The sequence below is a fragment of the Cheilinus undulatus genome, linkage group 20 (assembly GCF_018320785.1).
Source record: "Cheilinus undulatus linkage group 20, ASM1832078v1, whole genome shotgun sequence".
Lineage (NCBI taxonomy): Eukaryota > Metazoa > Chordata > Actinopteri > Labriformes > Labridae > Cheilinus > Cheilinus undulatus.
In genome coordinates this window covers 29,255,635-29,282,857 of record NC_054884.1, presented here as the reverse complement: position 1 = coordinate 29,282,857, position 27,223 = coordinate 29,255,635, and the positions used below count along the sequence as shown (strand labels likewise).

At 37.9% G+C, this 27,223-nt stretch overlaps 1 pseudogene; it reads right to left on the bottom strand.

The window, feature by feature from the left end:
* Positions 1-229: 229 nt before the first annotated feature.
* LOC121528629 lies at positions 230-26,401 on the bottom strand (annotated as a pseudogene).
* Between the last annotated feature and the right edge of the window lie 822 nt (positions 26,402-27,223).

Sequence of the window (27,223 nt, the reverse complement as noted above, 5' to 3'; positions counted from 1 at the left end):
CTGTAAACAATGAAAAAATGACCTGGCTTATGACCCTACTGTCAAAAACATAACAAGCTTTAAAAAATACAATTTAAAGGAGAAATTGTCATATAAATTGAGCAATTACTTACCACATCCAGAATTGCATAGAGCAAAACATCAAGCTGTACTGTCATAAGATATCTAGTGTCTTTTACAGGCTGCACCATTGTTGATAGGTCTTTGTTTTTGGTCAAGTTTAGATGTTTTATAACGTCTCGATAACTGCATTGAGAGGACGCCCCACCTACAGTTAAAACATCAAGACATCAAGTTATCTTTAAAGGAACCTCCATGTTAAAACGTTCATTTCATTGCATTAACTTTGGTATCTTTTACATGCATGCTGAAAAAAAAACCACACTACACCCATCAATCCATCCATCCATCCATTTCCTTATGGTGGCAGCAGGTAAAGAAAGTCCACCCAGACACTCTTCTCCCCAGTAACATTTTTCAGCTCCTTCTTGGGGGATTCTGAGGTGTTCCCAAGCCAAATGGAATATATAATCCCTCTAGTGAGTTCTAGCAAGTACCTTGAGATCTGCTCCCAGTTGGACATGCCCTGAAGACTTCCAAAGGAAGGCAACCAGGAGGCATCTTTATCAGATGGATGTCTGAGCTCCTCACCCTATCTGTAAAGCTATAAGGCCAAGCCACTGTATAAAGACATCCTATTTTAACCTCTTACACCAAGGTCTAATCCTTTTGGTCAGGACATGATCATAGGTGAGGGTTGGAACAAAGATCAACCGGCAAAGTGAAAGCTTTGCCTCCTCACTTGGCTCACTCTTCACCATGATGGTTGGGTACAACACCTGCAATATTGCTAAAGCTTCACCAATCCACCTGATAATCCCAAGGTCCATTCCACCCAAACTCTTCAAAAAAATCACTATATACTTGAGCTGCTCCACTGGGGGACTCACTCCTCTCCTGGAGGGAGCAATTCACAGTTTTTCAGCAGAAAAACCATGGTTTCAGACTAGGAAGTGCTGAGCCTCATCTATGGGCTGAGATTTGTGCCACTAGAAACTGCATTTGAATAATGATATTAAATTTGAATAGCATGATTTGAATTTGAATTAAATGTTTTGAAACTGAATTTGTTTTGAAACTCAATTGATTTGCTTTTAAACTGATTTATTTTTTGCTTCGAAACAGAATTTATTTGCTTTGAAATTGTGTTTTGTCCACTTGTGCATTCAACTCTATATATTCCTTAAATTCCAAAATAAAATAAAAAATTCAGTTTCAGTTCATTCAATTCAATTTCAGTTCTACAATTCAAATTCAGTTCAGTGTGGCACACCGTTTACACCATCCACTTTGGTGAGGAAGAGTAATTGAGCACAGATTCTCAACTGAGCGTGACTGCCGAAAATACAAAAGAGAAGAAGAACAGGGACGCAATAATCAGGTTTAATACAAACCTGATTATTGTGTCCCTGGTCTCGAGACATCACAGAAAAGACACCAGCTCCACTCGCTCCACCCAGTTCTTCTTCTATTTGTATTTTCGCCAGTGCCGCACAGTTGAGAATCTGTGCTCGACTACTCTTCCTCACAGGAGTGGATTATGTAAACGGTGTGCCACGCTAAACTGAAATTGAATTGTAGAACTGAATTTGAATTGAATGAACTGAAATTGAATTTTTTTATTTTTGAATTCAAGAATAGAGTTGAATGTGCAATTAAGGTGATTTCAGCATTAGGAACTTAACACAACTGTGGTGTTGGAATCAAAACCCATAAGCCTTTCATTAATGTTCTATATCATTGTATAATGCTGTCAGTTAAAATAACATGGCTGGTTAAAAAAAAAAGAGCGACTTGTTGATTTTGAAGCCTACCAGCTCAAGTAACAGGGGAACAAAAAGTTATCATCCCTAATCAATGGTAATAAATCAATAGAGAAAATGATATTACATTACATATAAATCACTATAACCCTCCTGCTCTGAACATTGATATTTTGCTGTGACATTGTAACAGGATTTTTAATTAAATTAAGACGACAGTGACAGGATTAGGGAATAATTTGTGCAAAGCTTTTGCCCAATTTATCATCATGCATCATCACTTATTTAGCTTACCTGTAAAGAGGAGAAGATAGAATAAACCTGCAAGCGTCATCTCTGTGGAAGCTCTGCTCAGTCAGTTAGCATCCTCGTCTTCTCTCTCGAATGATGGTCTCCGTATTAATATATATATATATATGCTTGTACACAAAGAGGGAAGGGCAAATGAGTGGACAAGCTGTCCATTTTTTCACATTTTATTTGTCAAATGAAAGACTTTAATGCAACAAATTACTGCCATAACACAGCAATGATCAATCTGTGGGCAGATCTGTTTTCTTAGAACAGCTCACTTCTACTTTTGTGGCTTTGAAGTTTTCTCTAATGAGGGAGTTTTATATAGTAGCTGCATCTGAAAAGGGTTTTTTGTTCATTTAATGGTTAAAGCTTTCAGGGAAGCTTCCTCGAAAACAATATGATCCACAACCTCACTCGCACTCATGAATTATAGTCAGGCACTTGAGAGTAGTGAAGCAGATGCCATTTCTGGGTCTGCTTTTAATGTTCAGTGAGAAGACGACTATGCCAATGTTACAAATTCAAGCACCAATAATTCTGCCAGCTTTTGCTTCCAATTCTTTGTTATAGCTAAAAAAGCTGTTTCCTTTTTGTGAGTTTATCCATATTTTTTTAACCCACATTTGTGTGCCAACCAAAGAAGACCATCCAAAAACGAATCTTACCAAAGTGCGATTTGTGGCTTTAAATGCTGTATTGGTATCACTGCTGTATGCAAGACGGTTGATTGGTTGACAGGTGTTTGATTGACATGGATAATGGAAGATGTGCAGAAACTTGGTGCAATTGTGAATAGGACCTAGTAGAGGGAAAGTTACATTTTAGAGTGTCTAGTATCGACAGTTTCCCTGAGCTCCGAGGAGAACCTGAGAATCCTTCCACTTATTATTTTGGTTTGGCCAAACACAAAATACAGGACAAAAAGAGATTGTTTCTGAAGTGTTTATTTTTGACATCCTATACATCTCTGCGGAGTAAATTTTAAACATCAAGAGTGTTATGAATACAAAGATAGGTTTTAATGTTGCAAATAACTTTGCTAAGGTTTTAAGTTATGCAGAAAAAGTAGTGGAATAATTTTATGAGAACATACAGTAATGGGAAATACACGCTACATTCTCGAAAATATATGCATCTGTCTCTCCTTATGAACATTTCTGCCCTCTTTTCAACCAATACATGAGCTGTAAATACTGACCATATGTACAAGTACATTTGTGGCGTTAATGGCAGGACCATCAGACCTGCACCAGCTGAAATCTTCTTTGTGCATGTCTTAAACTTTAAAGTAGGTCTGTCAAAAGATTAACATTTTTGACCGCACCCGTTTTAGTCCATTTTGAAATTAAATTATTTTGTATTTTAAAAAAAAGGTTCTTGTGTCATTTTGGATTCTTCTTCTGTCTTAATCTCAAAGCGTTTGACTTCCTGTTTGGATATATATCAGCTTAAGTAGGTACAATATCAAAGAATATAAAATGAACTCAACCATGGAAAAAGGAGCTTGTTATGGATTGAAAAGGAAAATAAAAAGAACAGCAAAAAGTTCAATGTTTGATGACTTCCTTACTTGTCCACTGAGCTGTCGGTGAGTTTTTAAAATGAAATGAGACACTAAGGAGCAGAGGTAGACTTACTTTACTTTACATCACTGTGGCTGCAGGGAGATTTTACAGGGTCTTAAGCTAAGTGTCTCAAAGCATGTGATTTATTGCAAATTTAGTGCTCTAATTTTGGATCATAGTTAATTGCAAATAATGCAGTTAATCTTGACAGCCCTACTTTAAAGTGAGTTTTAAGGACTCAAATTTCAGGTCTGATTTATATCTACATATCAGTATCCTTCAGCCAAATCCAATATCATACATTTCCTAAAATGTTCCTCAAATGTTATTCAGTCAGTTTGTTCCTTGCATAAAGAAGTCCATGACTCAGTCTTTTAAAACAGTTGAAGAATTAGTTTTGTTAATCTGAGAGTACGGACGACAAGAAACATTGCACTAATGTCATATTTATTCAGAAAGTACATGCAGGACATACTGAGGTGCTAGGGTCATGCTTGAAAGTGAAAGCAGCGATACATAAAACTTTGCACCACTGATTTAACAGCTGTTTTAGTTAGCCCTTTAATACTGTTAATACAGCTGAGATGATGTTTGTGACTGAGAAATCTCTGACAGTAAGTACCATATTATAAAGGTACAATTCAGCATTTATTTACACATAAAGATATTCATGTATAGAATTATATAGGATATATTACCAGTATTGTGGTTAAGATTCATACACTAAATATGATAACTTGTAACTTAGATAACACTTGCATGCAGTAAAGGACGATGAGCCTCATTCACAAATATCTGCAAAAGATTTTCTTAAATTTGTTCTTAAGACAGTTCCTACGAGAAACCCTTGTTAGATTCATGATGTGTTCTTAAACTCCTGAATTGTTCATACCAGTGTTCTTGAGTTGATGAATGCCATGTCCCAATGCTTGGTTATGTTTTTCCTAATTTGCAATGAAAATGGCACTTTTTCTGCCTGTATGAGGGCATGAGACTGCACACAAGTGAAGTTGCAAGACGTCAGATGTGTAAAATGAATACAATTTCACTCTAGTCCCTGGAATACTTAAAAAGTTCTAAATAGGATGCAGTGCTGCTTGAGATGAAACACAGAAGGCCCATTTAGTAATATTTTCAGCCACAGGAGTGGACCATATATACCACAAACACACAAATGATGACATTTCTTGTTTAGAAAGCGCTTTCATCAGAAATGGCATGCTTTGCACTGTATTAAGAAGAAAACACGTTCTAGATCTTTAATCGGGTGAGCCACTTTTTTCAGTATGAATCTGGCTTGATGGAAACCTTTTAGTGTGAAAACAGATCCTCTTATGTGATTGTAAATCATTCAAACACATTGATATACCATGTGTGAAAGTAGGTTTATTTAGTTTAATGAAAAATCCTACTAACATGATAAGTTTATAATCAAAATTTAACTTTTTGCATGGTTAAATCTTAAGCTAACCATATTTGAGCCATGCATTCATGCAGAAATGCTCTCCATACAGCAAAGAGCCACATGGTTGCACATACTTACTGGTGCTATACTGACCCATGGATGTCACTACACTTTAGACTGTGATTTACTACAGTACTCATTCTACACCTACTGTCTCTCACACTACACTCGATACATTGACAGGTAAATTCATACCAAAGAGTTACCTGCCAGATTTTCATTTTCAAACCCTACTTTTTCTCTTCTTTCCTCCAACAATAAAACATGTAGACCAAAAACACACACACAGTGAGGATGTAGAAAATAAAGAAAACCCTGTTGATTCTTTTGGTCACCCTGGCCCAGTAGTCGATCTTTTCCTCCTCCTTCCTGCTGCTGAGGAGCACAGACAACGCTTTCAACACCTCCTCTTCAAAGTCATGAGATTCCTCAGTCAGCTGGCTGCTGCTAGCCTGAAACAGTAGTTATGGAAGTATGGTTATAGAAAGTATGGTATAATCTGAATGATTGTAACACAACAGTGGCATTTAATATTAATATATTTGTAGTATTAAGCAGCATCTTAAAAGGCAAAAACTTTTTGACCTGATCCCAAAGCCTAAGTATTGAACCCTCATAGACTTCTGCATCAGGTATGCAGTGCACAGAGTGCTGGTCCATTACTAATACAACATAATCCTGACCTGTTTTGCAGCTGGAAGCAGTTCAGACGGCATTTCACCAGAAACACCACAGTGAAGACACTTATTTCCATCTGAAACAATACAAAGATGAATGCACACTGAAAACACTGCATTTGTCTTCAATGCCAGCTTTTTTGATAAATCAGTAAGTGACTGAGGCTGGACATCTTCTGCAACGATTTGCACCAGATTTCTGACTTTGAAGAATTTGTGCATAATTAAATGTTTGTTACGGTAGTTCTCACTTTTGAAACAGTTAAGGAAGCTGTCTTTGCAGCTGTCTTTGCACCATTTGTCCTCATGGTTTGGGGATGCAGTGTCTCTCTCCAACAGGTACATCACCAAAATCGTCTCCAGGAGGCTCAGCATCATCAACACAAAAATGCCAACACAGTAGATCGCTAAAATGTAAGGAGTGCAGCATTAATGTCGACAACATCTGCACACAGAATTACTGTTAACTTTTGTTAAGGAGCAATCAAAAAAGCAATTTCTAATTGTCTTATTATTTTTTACCGATAAGCGGGATCCTGTCTGAAGAGGAAGGCAGGATTTCATTCAGAAGAAGCTGCATCACAGTGACAGCAAGCAGCACAGTGACCTTGAAGCTGAACTTCTCTCCTCCTTTCTCTGAGATCCCAAAAGAGGCCAAGTCCAGACACAGGAACAACAGCACAGGCAGTTGAAGTTGACAACGTAGAGAAGAGATCGCCTCTTCATGTTGATCTGTGAAATAATGTTCAGATTGTCATGCTAATTGAATACTTGAATATCACCAAAAAAAAAAAGGTCAACATTCCCAAAATGAATATTGCTGTCATTAGTTCTGTTTTTTTCTTTGTTTGATTGCAGTTGCCACGGTGGTTTCCCAGGGTTTGGCTGTTTAGTCTCTTTTCTGTTTTCTTGTCTGTATCTGTGGTCTTGGCTGCCGCCCCTCCACTGAGGCTTGTTTAGGTGGTTGGCAGATCCCTGATCTTGATTTTGGGCCTTGACAAGCTTGTTTAGCATACCAAGATATTTTGGACAATGCTATGCTTCCAACTTTGTGGCAACAGTTTTGGAGAGGCCCTTTTCTATTCCAACACGACTGTGCCCCAATGCACAAAGCAAGGACTATAAAGACATGTTTTGATGAGTTCAGTGAGGAAGAACTCCACTGGTGAGCCCTGGCCCTGTGTTGAGCCCTGACCTCAACCCCATCAAGCACATTTGGGATGAACATGAGGGAACAGAGATTGCAAGCCAGGACACAAATTCCAACAGAAACACTCCAAAATCTTGTGAAAAGCTTCCCAAGAAGAATGGAAACTGTTATAGCTGCAAAAGGGTGCCAACTCCATATGAAAGTACATGCACTTGATCACAATGTCATTACTACAGTCCCTGTTAGTGTAATGGTCAGGCAGCTGAATGCTTTCGCCCATATAGTGTATTTCATGGGTGAAAGGAGCTTGGTGTGAGAGTACTCATTAGTTCCTACTCTGAATTGCCATCATACTCATGGTCAATCTAATATGGCCTGTCATACAACATTAACAGTACTTACAGTGTAAACCACCATGCTTTGGGGGATTTCAAAATTGATGACAGTTTTGTTGGTAGATTCAATATTGATGAACAGCCAGTCAGACTGGGTCCGCATTATCTCCTGAGACCATTCTGTGGTGCTGTTTCCATCACTGTATTCTACAAGCACCATTTCTTCCTCTGAGGTGAAAGAAAAAATACAAATGTTAATGCATTTGGGGACATTATTCTGCTGGTGGGGCTGGCACTTTTAACAGTAGCCACTCTGCAAACCAAATTACATTATTTACACCCCAACAGTTTTTTTTACTTCGTTACCCAAAATACAAATCATTGCTCTTACCTCTGTGTATGGTGGACTTGAAGGACAGGGTGCAGCTTTGAATGTCAAAGGGGAATTTCTAAATACGCATTTTGCAAGTGGTGATGAGCTCAACGTTATTCCTGTAAAGGACATCTCCATTGTAACCTACGCCGAGAAAAGGACTCTCAGTGGCCTTATCTTTCTCTGTCCTGCATGAAAAACACAAAACACCCATTTAGGTTTTGAACTGAGTTTCAGATCATTAAAAACTGTTAAACAGTAACACATCTTGCCACAGTTTGAACTTACCGCTCTTCAATAGTTATATCAGGCTTCCAAAAACGATTTGCTGGAAGATACACTGTTTTGATACCACAAAAATCATCAGGTTCCCAATGAATCATGGGATTTACCCACAGCTGCAGAGGAAAACAAGGTGAAAAATCCCATACCGTGCCTATTAAAAGTATTCACCCCCTTGGATGTTTTACCCTTTTATTAATTTTATGAACCAGCTGTGGTCAATACAATTTTTTTTTTTTTTTTTTTTGACAAAAAAGACCGGTAACCCTCTATAGTGTCATAGTGAAAAGAGATTTCTACAAATTAATGTCAATTATATAAAAATATGTAATGTAAAAGAAGTTACTACATAAATATTCACCCCCTTCAAGTCAGTATTTGGTAGATGCAACTTTGCATCACAGCACTGAGTCTGTGTGGATAGGTCTCAGTCAGGCTTACACATCTGGACACCACAATTTTACTGCATTCTTCCTTGCAAAACTGCTCAAGCTCTGTCTGGTTGCACGGGGATCAAGCATGAACAGCCCATTTCAAGTCCAGCTTGGATTGAGGTCTGGACTTTGATTCAGCCACTCCAGAACATTTGCCTTTTTGTTTTTAACCCACTTCTGTGTAGCCTTTGCTGAATGCTATGGGTCATCATCTTACTAGAAAATACATCTTCTCTCTTGTAGACTGAATAAGATTGTCCTCTAGGATTTTCCTATATTTTGCCACATTTCTTTAACACTACCTTTACAAGCCTTGCAGGGCCAACTGCTGAGATGCATACCCACAGCATGATGCTGCCACCACCGTGCTTCACTGTGAGATTGTGCATCTAGTCTGTTGGCCAAAAAACACCATTTTGGTCTAATCAGACCAAAAAACTTTCTTTCACTTGACCATGTGAGATTGTGCATCTAGTCTGTTGGCCAAAAAACACCATTTTGGTCTAATCAGACCAAAAAACTTTCTTTCACTTGACCATGTTGACTTTTGGTGAACTCTGTAAGTTTTATTCTTGGCTTTTTTGCCACTATAATGCTTTTACTGATGAAGAACCCAGGCAGCAGTTGTATGCAGAGTCTCTCTCATCTCAGCCGCTGAAGCTTGTTTCTCCTTCAGAGTAGTCATAGGTGTCTTAGTGACTTCTCTCACTAGTCTCCTTCTTGAATGGTCACCCAGTTTGTGAGGACAGCCTGATCTAGGCAGGTTTACATGTGGCATATTCCATCCATTTGATGATGATGGATTTAACTGAACTCCAGGGATATTAAGTGCCTTGGATTTTTTTATGTATCCATCCCAAGACTCATACGTATCAATACCATTTTCTTTGTGTTGCTTGGAGTGTTCTTTTGTCTATATGATGTAATGATTGCAAGGAATACTGATGAACCAGTGATTGGACCTTCCAGACACAGGTGTCTTTATACTTCAATCACCTGAGACACGTTCACTGCACTCAGCTGATCCCCATTTCACTAACTGTGAGTCTACTAGGCCTGTCTCTTTAAAGGGGGTAAATATTTATGCAGTCCCTCATTTTACATTACAAATTTTACTTAATTGGCATTACTTTGCAGAAATCTGTTTTCATTTTGGCATTAAAGAGTTTTTGTTTAAAAGAATAAAAATTTAAAAAACAAAATTATACTGACCATGACTGATTTATAAAAATGAATAAACGGTTAAAATATCCAGGGGAAACTTGAAATTTAAGTCTCTTGATATAGCAATAAGTGGGAATTCATTCAGTTCAAAGAGGACTTACCAAATCAAGCCAAACATAGGAAACAAATATCTGCTCCTTTTCTTTCTATGGGGGAAAATGCAAAAAAATCTTTTAACATTACAGTAACATCTGCAAGTTTTAATACATACAAACACATATATATATCAAATGCGAGATACTGGTTTTCTAAAGTAGTTTTGATAGTTGTTCACACTTTAATATACAATACTATGTTAAGAAGGCCATTGCTGTTGGTTTGTGGCATGAATACATGATATCTTACCTTGAAATAGCATGCTAATGGAATGGATGTAAATTCACCACTTACCACATCCAGAATAGCATAGAGTATTAAAGCCAGTGTTACTTCTGTGGCTGCACAGGAGCTCATGGCAGGCCGAGTCAGGGCAAACTTGTCTTTGTTTTCAGTCAGGTTTAGGTGCTGTATAACATCCCAGTCAGTTTTATTACACCCTTCAGGAGCAAAATCATCAAGAGAGTTTACCATCAGAAAGAATAAAAAAGTTAATGCATTGTCATTTTACAAAAAGCTTCTAAGTGTCTTTAAAGCCCAGACAAGCTCAGACAAAAGGTTTGTGTGGCATGCATTTGGTCAGGTTCAGCTTCTTTTTTGAGTAAAAGCACCATCCCTAACAATCATTGTTTCCCTGTAGACAGTATAGATCCACAGATGATGTAAACGGACATATAAGGAACCTCAGCATAATGATCAGTAAGCTAAGAATGGGGCTGCACAGTCGAAGTAGAACATACAGTACGCACTCCATCACTAAGCATAATGCATTTAGTTAATGATCAATGTGATCCGATTATTAATAACTGAGAGTACAAAAGTAAAAATGATACCAGCCCTCGTGTTGGACAGTTTATTTTCTGTACACACCGTCTATGATCGGCTCTGGTGGATCTACAAATACAGAGGCACTTCCACCTGACAGAAGAGAGAACATCGGTTTTTATTTTTAATTTCCCCTAGCACTCATTTAATCACTTTAAGGACGTCTTAAGGCGGAGAGATAAACACAGAAATAATCTATGAATCTGAATGTTGTCAGTCTTTAGACCTGTACACTTGCATGCAATTTACAGAATTTCACAGGCTTACCTGGCACGAGCAGCAGAAAGACGAACCCTAGAAGTATCATGACTAGAGGGTCCACATAGGCACTGAAACCTTTTCTGTTCTTTCTTTGTTAAGTAGAAATGTTTGTTGGTTTGATAACATCACTGCCTTGTAAAGGCAGGGCAAAGTTATGGACCGACCATTATTTGCCTAATGACATAAATCCTTACAATGCAACAATTCTTCCAGTAAAAGCCATCACTCTGGACAATTAGCAGCCTGTGGGCAAGTCAATTTGCTATCCGTCCAAAGCAGTTAACTCCCTAGGAAAATGGTATGCAATGAAGAAGCTGTGCCAGAAAGTTCCATGGCAAGAAACACAAAACACTGTTAATTATCAACGTGTAAAGTTAATCACAAGCCTGACTGGGCACCGTTGTATCTTTATTAAAAGAAATGGGAACAGTTAATCAAATATTATGTTAACTTTGACAGCAGTTTCTCCTGTTAATAATTGATTAAAGTCGACATAATGTTACAACAAAACAACTAAAAGCTTTAAGCAATATCCATGTATATAATCAATATCTTAAAATGCCATAATGACTTAAAAACCTCAATTACATGTATCTGCTTCATCTACTTTATCTAGGTCATATCACATTTCATTATAAAAGCCTAGGGTAGAGACAGGCATCATGGCATGTTGTTTGACATGCTCTCTAATGTTTATTGTGTGTCTCTTTTATCAGATGAGGACATTTTAGTTTACTTGAGAAAGATGAAGGATCTAAACCATGCTCATTATAAGATAAGATGGACCATGGCCAGCCTGACAAAGAGCATAAGGCCCCCTATACATTAGAATGGGGATCAAGAACATTTATTTTGTCTTTTTTATGATGAGAATTTATTTTGTTTCTCTTTTATCAGACTAAGAATTGTCAATTAGTTTACCTGAGAAAGAAGAGGAATCCAAACCATGCTCATTATGAGATAAGACGGACCATGGCCAGCCACACTAGGAGCATTAGGCCCCCTATACATTAGAGAGCAAATCAAGTACATTCATTGGGCTCTATTTTCGTAGACCAGGCGCAGGTGCAGTGCACCTGCCCTGCGCCGCGTCTACGCCGTGCTAATGGGGTGTGTCCAAGGCATTTTGCAATTTTCATGCACGGCGCAGTCTGGCGCAGTGCGGCGCACTCACGCCTCCGTCCCTCCCACCGGCGCAAGTGGCAAAGAGGGAGGAGAGAAGGCGTGAGTGGGTTTAACACAGCCGAGTGTAATCTTCACCAATCAAATGAACGCCTCTCATTGCCTTTAAATGCGCTGCGGGCAAGGCGCAGTGCCAATTTCACCTCGCCACCACCATGGATGAAGACAGCAGCAGCAGCTCCAGGCGGCCAAACTTCTCCCAGGAGGAAACTGATGTGCTGGTCCGGGAGGTCCAAGCTCGCAGTACCAGAATATATGGTAATGCTAACAGACCTCCAGGGCTGATGATGCAAAAACTGCCTGGGAGGAAGTTACTAATATTGTCAATCAAGTTTGCCCAGATATTCTGAGAACCACTGCCCAATGTAAAAAACGGTTCAACAATGTAAGGAGAAGGGCAAAAAAAAGCTGTCAGAGCAAAGAAGGCACACAGTGGCCACCGGGCTGTGCATCAGAGGCCACGATGCACGTCACCATGTGGACCACCTCACGGGACAGATGTAATCTGTTCCTGTGTCACGAATAGGAGTACAAAATTAAGTGTCAATTACATTAAACACAGCAGCAGGCTAATCCAGGCATCATGCTTGTGATCCACCTGCATTCCTGCTCTGTCATTGCCAAATAGGAGAACCTTTGGTGATATATTCTCTCCCGGTATCTCCTCCTCATCCTCCTTGCAATAATGTACTCCATCTTTTTAGATCACGTCAAGAATAAAGATTAAAACAGAGAAATATGGGCAATCACAGGTAAATCCTTAAGACACTGACTGACTTAAATTTATTCAGCGAGCATCTCTCTCTTTTTTCTTTTCTTTTGAATTTCGTGAGATGAGAGAAGCCGAATATATACCCTGTATCGGATGCCGTGGCTGTCTGTGGTTGGCTGAGAGATGTGAACTCGCTAGTTTTTATCACTCCCAGTTGCCATCAGGTTGAGTTTCAATTACTCATGACAAACATCTTTGATCTGGCATCAGATGTGACGGGACAGTTTATATAGATACAAATGTATATGCTGGTTCAGACTGTTACATTAAATAGTGGTTGCTGTGATTGTTTATTGCATTGAAATGTGCCTGACACTCTGGAAACCTGCCTGTGAGGTTTTGGTGACGTGTGCGCACTGCGCGCCTGTCAGCCAAATTACCGCTACACCGGGCGCGCTTCGCCTGCGCCGAGAATAGACCAGGTTGGAGCTGGCGGGCTTTCAGTGCACCTTCCACGCAGTGTTTTGGCACGAAATTGTCACTGCGCCAAGCTGAATCTGTCGACACCTCCCCTTGGTGTGCCGCCACACCCAAATTGCCAAACTGGCTGCGCATGGTGGTGCGCTGGACGAAATTACCACTGCGTGGGGTGCGCCACGCTCCGCCACCCTGCGCCACCCTGCGCTGCGCCACGAAAATAGAGCCCATTATGTCTTCTGATCATGTGTATTTATTTAGTTTCTTGTATCAGACAAGGAAATGCAGATGTTTTTTTTACCTTGACATTTTTTGACTGTCATCTGAGGTCTTCCTTAGAAGTGTCATCTGACAAGCTGATAAGAACATGTCTCGGTGGTAAGGTGATATTCCTTAGACTACAGGTGACAGTCAAAACATGTCAAGGTAAAAAAAAAAAAGATCTCCTACATTTCCTTGTCTGATGAAAGAGAAACAAAATACATTTACATGATCTGCTCTCTAATGTCTAGGGGGCCTGATGCTCCTAGTCAGGTTGTCCATGGCCCGTCTTATCTTATAATGAGCATAGTTCAGATGCCTCTTCTTTCTCAGGTAAACTAATGGATGGTGGGTAAACATAAGGGGATCACTGGTCTCTTAAATTGCATCCATGCATCTCTCACTTGGATTATTTCCTTGAGTCTTTATTCTTCCTAATAGAGACGCATAGAGATACTTAAGCAAATAAAGCAGGACCAAGGAAAATAAAAATAAAATGAACATGCAATGCATTTATTCCAGTAAAATACGCACTGTAACACTGAATATTGTCTCAGTATTTATGTGATTACTATGTGATGCTGATGTCCTGGGTTATTTCTTGGATTTTACATGCTAGGCAAAAATAAGCCAATCAGCTTTTTCTTGTTTCACCTACTAACTGATAAATCTTATATACAATCATCTTATTTGATGCTTGTTTTTTTAACAAGTATGCAACTGAAATAAAAACATTAGTTCATTCATTACAAACACTTGAACATAATGGAAAAAAATCATTCCTACCAGTACAATACTTTATTATAAAACATTTGTTCATAATTTGATGTGCTGGCTATTTGATGATTATCTGTGAACTGTATTTGTAAACTGCTTTATGATGTAACATGTTTCTTAATCACAACAGACTCCTGCTTGGTCAGGCTTAAATCATTTCCATAATCTTCACATCTGTTATGATGAACACATGATAAAAGATCAAATTAAACTTTGCAACTAATTTTGTTCAGGCAGAAGAAAAAGCACCATTTCATGAGAAAATACTAGAGAGCACATAAAGTAAAATGAATTTTACACAATCAAGAATAAAAAAAATTAAAAACTGTCTCAAGATTGTTCTAGCAAGAGGCATTCGACCAATTTTACATAGATTTTTTTTAAAGTCCATTAGTCAGCATTTTAAGACAGATGTATAATGAGTTATGTTGATTTAAGTGGATGGAAAGACAAACAACAAAATACAAAAACATTGAACTAACTTCAAACTTTATCAGGAAGCCTGTGGTACGTACCTAGGAGTCTGGTATGTGCTTGAAGATGGAAGCATCAATTTCTAATACTTTACTGCATTTTTTTGATGACTGTTTGAGTTAAATCTTGTAATACTGTTAATACAGCTAAGACAATAGTTATGAAAAAAACTTTGAGTGTATGCACCATGTGTTTCAGTTGAATTATTACATTTAAGGTACAACCTAGCATATATACATTCACATATATGAATATGTAGTATATATTTCTAATATTTTGGCTAAGATACATAATCTAAACATGGTAACTTGTTTGTCTGATTACACTTGCATGCCAGAATTTCTCTTGTTTGGTGTGAACTTCATGTACTAAAACACAATGGGCTTTATTTATCGGAGTCATGATGTGTTCTTAAACAGCTGAATTAGTTCCACCTGTTTTTAAGCTGTAGAATGCCATATACTCATACGATTGAAGCTCATGCACATTTTCCCTAATAAGCATAGAAAGATTCCCCTTTTATGTCTACATTAGGGGATGAGACTGCAGGGCTGTGCGCAAACACGGAGGACACACAAGAGTAAGAAGAGAAGAAGCAAAATACCAGTAATGTCCAAATTAAAAGTGACTTTAAAAACAGTTGAAAACTATTAAATATGCGCCACAAACCAATGAATCAGATGCATCAATCTATCAGCTAGTGCTGTCAACAGAAATGATATGCATTGCACTCTAAAAAGACAAAAGCATTCCTGATGAGTTATGGATTCTTTTGTTAATTATGTGTTTACTAAAAAAAACACTATTTTCCTCATTTATAATTCAGAAAGCTGTCAAATGATTCATCCAAGAATTGATGTAGTCATGTTCAATCACCGATTTGGCTGCATTTTGAAAACTTACCTGTTAGGTTTTCATTCATCAAACCTTAAACTAACTCTGTATTCCAGCAATAAAACATATAGACCAAAAACAAAACGACAGTTATGATATAGCAAATAAAGAAAACTCTGTTGATTGTGTGTGTTGTTTTGGTCCCGTAGGCATTTTTTAACTCATCCCTCCTGCTGTTGAGGAGCACAGACAATGCGTTCAACACGTCCTCTTCAAAGTCATGAGATTCCTCAGTGAGCTGGCTGCTGCTAGCCTGTAACAGTAATCCAATAATCTGAATGACTGTAATCCAACAACAACATCTAACATCAACATTGTTGTGTCATTGGTTCTACTTGTGGCCTTAAACTGCATCTTAGAAGGGTAAAGTTCATCAAGACATCAAGACTTTGGGAAACTGACATCATGTGACCCAATGAGAAAGGTAAACATTTCAACATAAAAGCCTTTATACCAAAATAAAAGTCTATAGCCAATTATAATATTTTACAGTGTAATAATAGGCCCCATTGCTCTTCGCAATGTATGATGAATGATGTTTTTGGAAAATCCACCAATGAATTATTGGGTTATTATTATAAGAAGAAAAAATTAAAAAACATTCTTGTAAATTAAATTCTGAAAAATACCACATAGGTCTGACCTGTTTTGTCATCGAAAGCAGGTCAGAAGACGTTTCACCTAAAACATCACACTGAAGACGTTTTTTCCCACCTGAAACAATGTTAAGATTAGTGCACACCAAAAAGCCCTCACTTTTATCTACAATATTGCATTTTTTAGAAATTAAAATCAGTAAAACTGAACATTTTACAAAACAATTTTCACCAGATTTCTTTGGAATCATTGGAACATTATTGTTTTAATTATTCTCACCTTTGAAACAGCAGCACTGTTTGTCCTTACGTTCCTCACTCAGACTTAGGCCTTTTATCCTATCTTTCTCCATCAGATGCATCACTAGAATTGTCTCCAGGAGGCTCAGCATCATCAGAGCAAAAGTCCCAACACAGTAGACTGCTGAAATACAAAATGTAAAGCTTTAATCAATACTTTTATTCGTATAGCACTTTTGAAAATAAATAATGAACACTGACAATAGCTGCACACAGTTACTGTGAACTTTTATTAAGGGGCAATCAATAAAAGGAATGATTCAGAGGGATTCTTTTTACCTATAAGAGGGATCCTGTCTGAAGAGGAAGGTAGGATGTCATTCAGGAGAAGCTGCATCACAGTGACAGCAAGCAGCACAGTGACCTTAAAGCTGAGCTTCTCTCCTCCTCTCTCTGAGATCCCAAAGGAGGCCAAGTCCAGAGACAAGAACAATAAGATGGGCAATATGAAGTTGACAATGTAGAGAGTGGATCGCCTCTCCATGATGATCTGTGAAATCATGTTTCAGGGTCAGACGTTTGTGCTAATTAAATATCACCAGAAAGGTTAGCATTCCCAAAACGAATATTGATAAGGCCTGTGGCTTTGCTGTCCTGAAAACCCAGTGAATGGGCCCGCCCCAGTAGTGATTTCACTAGCAAGGACCACACCACAACGGAATGCGTTTAAAGGTTTAAATCAAGATTGATAAGAATGTGCAGCGAGACTGTTGTCTGTTGAGATGAAAATGAGGGATGTTGGTAAGTAGTTTTAGTCTAGTTTGGGAGATGCATGGAGGCTCGGCAGAGGGAGACTCAGGATGGGGGTTCCGTCTCAGGCGTCGTTCTGCTCAAGCTGATCTCAACCCAGACTGTAACTGGAATTAGATGAGTCTTGGGTGAAGCGAATAGATGAAGGAGGAGATTGTTGAGTTAGAGAACGGAGGGAGGGTGGGTTTTAGACTCTCAGACAGGCAGCTTGACGTAGGTTAGCTACGTTTAAGTAGGCTAGTCAGGTGATTGAGGGTATTGTTTTGGTGTGGCCCTGCTCCTGAACTTAAGTTAATATATCAACTGCATTTATTGATGATATGAGGGTATGTATGTTGGATCAGTAGCATTGGTGTAGCATTCGTCCTGGATAACAGTTACCTTATTTCAGAGCTGGAAAGTGTTTCAAGATGTTATTGGGTTTAATGATGAAATAATTTATTTGTGCTACTTTTAAACCAATTTTACCACTTTTGTGCTCTTTTTTCCTCTCTTTTTGCCCCTTTAAACACATTTTGACACTTTTTTCACATTCATCCAATTTTTGCACCTTGTTGCCCATTGCAGCTTATTTGGCCACGTCTCTTTGCCAGTTTTAACCCACTGTTGGTATTTTTTTTTACCATAATTTGTCACATTTAACTGATTTTTTTCTAGTTTTGTTTTTACCCTGTTTTGCAACTTCGACCAATTTTCATGCATTTAACCTATTTTGCCACATTTTTACAACTTAAACTCATTTGTTTCCACTTTTATCACCACTTTAACCCATGCTATACTGCTTTTTACCATTTTTCCCTTTTTTGCCACTTTTAAACTGTTTTTTTCTGCTTTCACCATTTTTAGTCACTTCGCTTTGCTACTTTAACTTGTTTTCTTGATTTTTTTGCCCGATTTTGCAGCAGTTAACCATTTGTTTTATTTTTTTCACCCTATTATTCAACTTTTTGACACTTCTCTTTGCTTCATTTGTTCTTTTTACTTGTTTTTTTAACCTCCTTTGCCATATAACCCAGTTTTCTATTTCTCAGTATTTAGCAACTTTTTATCCATTTGTGCTGCTTTTTACCAATGTTTGTGTCAACTTTTGCTACTTTTAACCTATTTTTAGCACTTTTTAAAAATTGTATTGCCACAAGTAATCAATTTTTGTCTCTTATGTCACTTTTTGCCTATTGTGGCACATTTTCACCACTTCTCCTCGCTACTTTAACCTTTATTTAACCCTATTTTGCCCATTTAAGGCACTCTTCTAACTTTTGCCAGATTTTTACTATTTTAATCATTTTTTCCACAAATGTGCCACTTTTGGCTTATTTTTTTACATTATGTGGCCATGTTTTACCCAATTTCGCCACTTCTTCTTGCCACTTGCCACTTCTTGCAACCCATTTTGCCACTTTTCATCCATTTTGTTTCTTTTCACAATTACAATTAGTCCATTCTTTTTGAGTTGTAACAGTTTATTCTTCTCCTGATGTTTGTGCACATTATAATCATGCTTTCCAAATCATTTACTTTATATACCCAGCCATACTGTTAACATCACCAATTAAAGGTTATTCTCTTTAAGTGCTTCATGTTTTGCTGGGCCCCAGAAAGCTCTCCCCTTATACTTCCTTATGGCCGGCCTTGATTGCTGTTGCCACAGTGGTTTCCCAGGGTTTGGTTATTTACTCCTTTTTTCTGTTTTCTTGTCTGTTTTTCTGTGTATCTGTCATCTTGGCTGCCATCCCACCTCTGAGGCTTGTTTAGGGAGTTGGCAGAGCCCTGATCTTGATTTTGGGCTTCAGCACTCTGGCTCTGCACATTTGAAAAGCTTATTTAATGCTGAGGAAACCAGGATGATTGTATTTGCTTAGCTGATGATGATGTAGACTCCCAGATTTCCTGTCTGGTGTTGTTTCCACTCACATATTTTATAGATATCAGTGATGAAACTTTAGTGAAAGTTGTGAAACAGCTGGTTTTACTGTATGTCAGTAGCATTACCAACAGATCATTTTACTGAGCAGTTTGTGTGCACATAGCGTTGATTTCCCCTTTACATATGCCCTGTAGATCCCACACTATCTTTTTTGCCATTTAAAAATATGCAAAAAAAAAAAATCCATGCTATTCTTTTGTGGATCTGCCCTTCAGTCTTATCAAATCATGAACTCTCATACAACATTTTCATTGAAATATAAATCTTAATTGCTGGATTATTGTGGAGTGACACAGTAGTGTCCTCCTCTAAAAATGTAGAGCTGGAAATAAAAACATGTACATCTCCCACGTTTCTGCTGTTTGTTTCCTGGAGTACTTACCGTGTAAATCAACATGCTTTGGGGGATTTCAAAGTTAATTATGGTCTTGTTGGTAAATTTGATACTCTTGAACTTCCAGTTCGACTGGGTTCTCATTAAGTCTTTGGTCCAGTTTGTGGTGCTGTTTTCATCGCTGTATGGGTGAAGCACCATTTCTTCCACTGAAGTGACAGAAAAACAAAACAATTGTTAATGTTTCAGTCAAATCACATTTCCACTGCCAAACATGCTTTCACACATCAGATTCTAACCACCAACTTTGATCTTCTCTAATAAGCATTACGTCACAGCTGTTACACTCTAAACTTTCTAAACATGCAATACTGCAATACAGGATATGTAACTGCAGTAATGGATGTGGAGGGCCCCATGAATGTGATCGCCTAGGGCCCTAAAGTTGCTGAATCCACTGCGTCAAATGTCTTATTTTTCTAGTGGTCTTAAATTTTTAGAAGGCAGCTTGAATTGTATATAGTTTATATATATTGTTTCCAATCTTTGTTTTCTACCTGCATTTGTTCAATTTGAACATAAAGTATGCTTGTTTATGTTTGGATAAATATCACCATACCATATATTATAGAAAAGGGGCATTAAAGAGGACATATTCTACCCTTTTAAGACAAGTTCTCAGAGGTCCCCAAAACATGCCTGTGAAGTTTGTTGCTGAAAAAACACTCCAGTATAGGATTTTTGCATGTCTAAAAACCCCTCTGTTTCAGGCCTTCTCAGAATGAGTAAATGGTAATTAGCTGTCTGACTCCGCCCCTGACCACACCCATCTCAGGAAATGGATGCAACACTCATGATATTACAGACACTTTTTTCCCAAAGTTTAGACTGGGATTTGAACCATCAATCTCCCAGACAGTGGTCAGCAGGATAACCCACTGAGCTATCCAGCAGCTCTGCTGGTAACTGAGAGGATCAGTAGAGAAGGGTGGAACTTTCCTCCAAGTGGGGGAGGGCCAACCAAACCTGGGGGCGGGTGCTTAGGCCCCTGGTGAGGTCACTAGATGTAAAATCTGAGAACGGCTTCTTTCAGCACACTTTTTCTGAAAGGGGGAGAAAGACAGGGGGAGAGGGACTAGATTTTTCTGATTCTTGAGGGGATTGTGGACAGGCCAGGGACACATATTTGTGTTAGAAAAGCCTGAAAACGTGATTTTTGCATAATATGTCCCCTTTAAATATGCCAGACATTATCAAATTTGGGTGTTTATGACAAAATAATCTTTTTGTCCTTTATCAATAGTGATTAAAAATGCATTCAACCAGATAATTCAGACAAGTACTAATTTGAAGAAAAGTTGTGCGAGTTGGTTAGAAATGCCGCCTCTGTTTTTGCCTTTTATGCAAGAGGTACATTATCAATACCTCCTCCACAGTCGCCATGTTTGTTTATGAGTTTGTTGTTGTCATAAACTTTTGACTCTGGGCTTGGCTTTCACTTCACAGGTTCTTTAAGTTGAGCCGCCAGACAATGTTGGCTCAACTTAAATCTTTATCACTAGGTTTATATATTGAATAATTTAAGAAATTCAAAATGTTTTGTATCAACAAATTCAGTTATCAAAAGTGCACCCAATACTTCATAATTTGTTCACTCAACAATAATAAAGTTGGATTTTTCAGTGCGTTATAGGCTTTAAACATGGGAATGGGTTCATTACCCCACAACAATTTTGTCACTTAGAAACGTCCAAAAACACAGTTCCTCGCTCTTACCTCTGTGTATGACAGATTTAAAGGAGAGGTTGCAGCTCTGAGTGTCAAAAGGAAATTTGTAAATTTGAATTTTGCAGGTTGTGGTCAGCTCGATGGCGTTCCTGAGTAGAAATTCTCCATGGTTACCAACATAGAGGTAAGGACTCTCAGTGGCCTTATCCTTCTCTGTCCTGTACGGGAAAAACAATCAGATTTAAACTGAACTTCAGACCATTAAAAACTGTAAACACAACTTGTTTACATCACACATCCTAAAGAACAGTATCACTGGCTCAGATGTGCCCGTGGATGTTCGTTGCCCTCAGGTGGTCTTGTTTCTCACATCGTTTCTTTCAGGATCAGTAACACATTTTGAGGTCACTTAACTTTTCTTTGCACTTTCTGAACATTTCAGTGGCAGTTTTAGCAGCACAGTCACAAACTGTTGCATTTGATTAAATTCATCAACTGGATGCTTCGCTGCAAGTTAAGTCTCAGACCAGCACTACGGCCAGACATGGAGTGTGTGAGGAAACAGGTATACGGTCATACGCAGAGGAAAACTGGTTTATGTTATTGATGTCTTGTGTCAATACCATGATAGTTTATGTGGACACTTAATACAGTTCCTATAAAAAGTACTCACCCTCTTCGATTTTTGGCCTGTTATTAGTAAATTTTAGTAGTACATATCTACACATCAGTGACAATGCCAAACCCAAAACTGAACTGTGGAGCTGTAAATGCATCCTTTAGTTGTGTTTCCTATATCTGCTTCTTTTTTCTGTAGTTTAGAGTTAAGTAAATAGCGCTGGAATTTTTAAAACTGGAGGGACTGTAGGTTTTTTAGGGGTGAAATAATGCACATTCAACTGAACGTACCTCTCTTGAATGCTGACATCAGGTTTCCAAAACAGTTTTGTTGGAAGCAGCACTTTTTTGATACCACAGAAATCCTTGGGCTCCCATTTAATTATGGGATTTTCCCACAGCTGCAGGGTCAGACAAGTTGAAATATCACATATACACGAAGGAGATTTAAGTCTTGATATAGAAATCAGTGGGAATTAATTTAGTTCAAAGAGGACTTACCATATCAAGCCAAATATAAGAAACAAATAGCTGCTCCTTTTCTTTCTATGGGGAAAATGCATAAATATATATTAACGTTAGGTGCTTGCAGTAATATCTTCCTGATCTCTCTCTCTTTTTTTTTTTTTTTTTTTTTTTTTGCACATTTGCCACATTTAAATATTTCAGTGTGGCTGAATTAGAACAATTCTGCAAAGAAGAGTGGGCCAAAATTCCTCCACAGTGTTTGTGACAGACTCATTGCCAGTTTTCACAAATGATTGTTGCTGCTAAGGGTGGCACAAACAGATATTAGGGTTAGAGGGAATTTACTTTTTCATGTAGAACCAGGTAGGTTTGGACGGTTTTTCCTCTCATTAAAGAAATCATAATTCAAAACAGTATTGTGTATTTAATTGAGTCAGCTTTGTCTAATATTCAAATTTGTTTGATAATCTGAAACAATATAAGTATTGGCTATGATGAATCTGCAAATATCCAGATATATCAGGTATGAGAAAAAAAAATCAAATATTCTGTATCTCTTACACAAACATACCAGATATACATTAAACTCTAGAAATTGTCTTGTAAAATAGACTTGATGAATATCTAAACTTTAAATATTCCGTGTTAAGAAAGCCGTCATTGTTGGCTTGTGGCTTAAACACACAGTATCTTACTCTGAGGTAGCATGCCAATGAAATGAGCTTAAATTCACCACTTACCACATCCAGAATAGCATAGAGTACTAAAGCCAGGGTTACTTCTGTGGCAGCACGGGAGCTTTCGACAGGACGTTTCAGGGTATACCTGTCTTTGTTTTTGGTCAAGTTTAAGTGCTGTATAACATCCCAGTTGGTTTTATTGCACCCTTAAAGAGCAAAAACATCAAGAGTTTACTATTAAAGGAAGAATTAAGATCATGTCAACTTAACAAAAACATGAAAGCATCTTTGAGTTATGTGCATTTGTTTAGCAGGTTACAAGATTTTAAAATCTTAATATTTCTACATTTTTCTGGGTGGATATAAAAGTTTTAGAAATGATGACATGTTCTCAGCATGCTGATGTAGTAAAACCTGGTCTCTGAATTTGTAATTGCCATTTCTTACCTATTTTAACCTATATTTGCCACTTTTACCATTTTACCATCCATTTTGCCCTTTTTTGCCTTGGTTGATCCATTTTTCCACTTTTAACCATTTTCAGCCACTTTTTGACCGCTTTTCACAATTCCCTGAGCCTTTTTGCCTTTCTTTACCCATTATTGCCTATCTCATCATATTTTTTGCCAGAATTTTCCCACCCATTTTTGCCCTTTTTTAAATCTCTTCCCAATTATTTCATTATTTTCTTCTTATTTCAGTTCCCTCCACTCTATTCTCTGGCATCCTGGTGTTTGTGCACATAATGGCTTAGCTATTAAATGTGGCATTACTTCCCAAATATTTCAGTCGATTTGCCCAACTGCAGTGTTTACATTAGCAGAAAAAAAAGGTAATTCTGGTTTAGGAAAGATGGAAACAATTTGTAATAGACTATATTGTGCTACGGCAAAAATTAAGTTGATTTTTGTTTCTTTGATAAGAGTGGTTATTATTCAGCCATATATAAAATAAAGTTATCACAGATTAACTTTATAGTGGACTGTGATTATCCTGACCTCCATGGGCTTACTATTTGGCTGGGCCCCAGAAAGCTTTTTTGGAATATTTTGCAAACAGTAGAAACAGTAAATATGTATAATTTACCTCCAAAATTAAAGTTTATCAGTTCAACCATTAAATATCTAATAGTTGTCATATTTGAGTGAATAAAGTTTGAAAATCAATCAAAAACACTGTATTTGGTTATATTCACATTTTACGCAACGTCCCAACATTTTTAGAATAGGGGTTCCTAAACAGAAACTAGGAACTAAAGCATTATGCTCATTAACAGAGTGAGGCTGCACAGACACAGTTATGCTTGCATCTTCAGACAGCTGATTTTCTGTACGTACCGTCTATGATCGGCTCTGGAGGCTCTATAAACACAGAGGCACTTCCACCTGACAAAAAAGACAACATTAGTCTTAATTTTCTATTTTTGCCAAGCACACACGTCATCATATTTAAGACATTATAAACTGGAAGGAAGAAGCAGTCCTAGATGGACGGTGAATGTGAACGTGAATGGTTTTAACACTGTTCCATGTATTTCTAACATTTTGTATAATTTTCCAAAAAAAAAAAAAGCATTTTTAGTTTCATTGTTTTGCCCTGAGCTCTGACTGAGCTTCCTGATGTTGTTTCACCATGAATTTTCTTTTTCCCTCATGCTCGACTACCTGGAGAAATCAGGCAGCAAGCCCCTGGGAATTTTTCCTCACTCCATACTCCTATTAAAAGATTGAGTTATTACTGTCAGCAAATAGTTGACTAGATTAAAAATCCACTAATCTCTAGTGGGTTTGAAGCTAGATTAAAAACTTTAGAAGCAGATGTGGCCATGTGTGGCAACCTTACCATCACTTTTTTAAAGCTTGTAGCTCAGTGCAAACACACCAGGTGAAGATGACACAGGTAAGCTAGAAGACCCAGATGTGCAACACAAAACGCAATTTATAACATTCAATCCACCGCCCAAGTTCATATATTAATTCAGTGAATTATGTGGTGTTATATCGCCTGATACATAGGCAACATTAGGGATAAGTTAAATGCAAAAAGTAGCTACATTACGGCAGACTGAATGTGAAACATTGCCATGAACCCCCTGCAGCAGCTGCAGCCCCTCACTCAGTTTGCTGCTTACAGAGAGAGTGAGGAAGAGCCACCACGGCTGAGCACAACCATAAAAGTGGGCCGGTAGGATTCTGTCAAAGTTCGTATCACTGAGACCAGCAGTGGGTCCCAACCTTTTGGTTGAGTTCCTGACATAATCTACCTCAATCTTCTTATTTTCTTTCAAAATAAAAAGGAAGTCAAACAGCCTACAATATAAGTCCAGAATGAAACAAAACAGTTTTAAAAGCAAAATATTAAATTTCAAATGTGGGGAGAAGTGGGAAGGTCATTGATGAAGTGCAGCAGTTATGAGATTATTTTCAATTTACAATTTTAAGAGGATTTGATTTGTGGAAGTGCCGTCAAAAACTGCAACAGCTTTGTAAATTTACAACACATGCCAAAAATCTTCTTTATACACATTGAACCTCATCCAAACTACATCTACATCAAACATCTAGGGATGTGCAATCCTTTCTGTTCCATTTAGAGGCAAACTTTCCCATCGTTTCATTCTGATTTAACAAGAAGTTTCATCTATTTGTGTCTCGTGTGCAACAGCGACTGATTCACAAGGAGAAAAGCTAAACAATGAGATGAACACCAATGACGAAGCAGAGCAATAGAGAGAGAGATGAGGAAGCAGCAGGATCATGCATCAAGTCTACCTATAATTAACCCCTCTTATCAATATATGCCATTAAATGTGATTAATTCATTATAACCAATCACATATGAGAAAGACTGCATTACAGGTTGATTCACTGCATAAAAGTTGGTTAAATGTAGCTTCCACCATAAGATCTTTATTTTTAAAAATATGTATTTTTTTTATCTTTAAGTAAAATGAGGGGGATTTAGCTTTGAAAAACCCTCAACCGTCCACAGTTTTGTTTAATAGTATAAAACTAGAAAAGCACTCGGAGAGCGGAGACCTCCATTAGCCCTATCTCCCAATTGTACAGAATCCTTAAAAAAATTCCTGGATCCAGACGGTGTTTCGGATCACTCCCAAACTCTGATCAGTTCTTCCTTATGCCATTTTTGACATTTCCTGAAAATTTCATCAAAATCCGTCCATAACTTTTTGAGTTATGTTGCTAACAAACTAACAAACAAATTGTAGGTAGGTAATTATATTAAAAAAGTAAAAAACAGGTATAATCAGGGTATCCTGATAGAGTCCGTTTTCACACCTGTAAACCTGCATGCATCACACAGAAACTCACATGCTTACCTGCAACGAGCAGCAGAGAGAGGAACCCTGGAAGCATCATGACTGTAGAAGGTCCGCACAGGCACCGGACCTTCATGTGTTGCCCTAAAATGTTGTAGTGATAATATCACTGCCTTTAAAGGCAGGGCGCATTGATAGACCAAGCTTTAAAGGCAGATACTAATGATATATACCCACATAATGCATCAAACTTCCTGTAAATCCCCCCCCCCCCAAACAATTAGCCTGTGGGCAAATCAATTTCCTATCAAGTCCAAGCAGTTCACTTCCTAAGAACAGTAGTAGGCCACAGTGAAGGAGCACAGCCTAAAGTTTCATAGCAAGAAACACAAAACATGATTATAAACCTAAAGTAACAGCGAAAGTCAAGTTAAGTCACTAATATATCTTAATATACAGAAATGGGCATCATTAAACTAAAAAAAGAAAAACTTTGCTAAGCATTAATTTGTGAATGAAGACACAAAATTTAAAAGCAGTTAATTCTGTCAATACAATTAGAATCAGTGCTAACCACTAAGATCAATAAACAATACAGTACTATTATTAAAAGCCCATTAGAACATTAGAAAATTAAAATTAGCATATGTTAGCTTGACCTGCTTCATGTAGGTCATATAGTGTTTCACTACAAAGCCACGGGCAGAGACGGTTATTTTGTCTCATTATTAAACTAGAATGGCCGTCTGAGGCGGCAGACCCACGCCAAAGCAGCGCCACCAAGGAACTCACGCTCCCATTAATTACTATGGTGTACAAAATTCGACATCCGAGAAAAACCGAACGGGTGGGCAGATCATCACCAAAATCTAATCAATTCTTCTCTGCCACTATCCTTACATTCCCTGAAAGTTTGGTGAAGATCCGACTTTTCGTTGTCGAGTTATCTTGTACACAT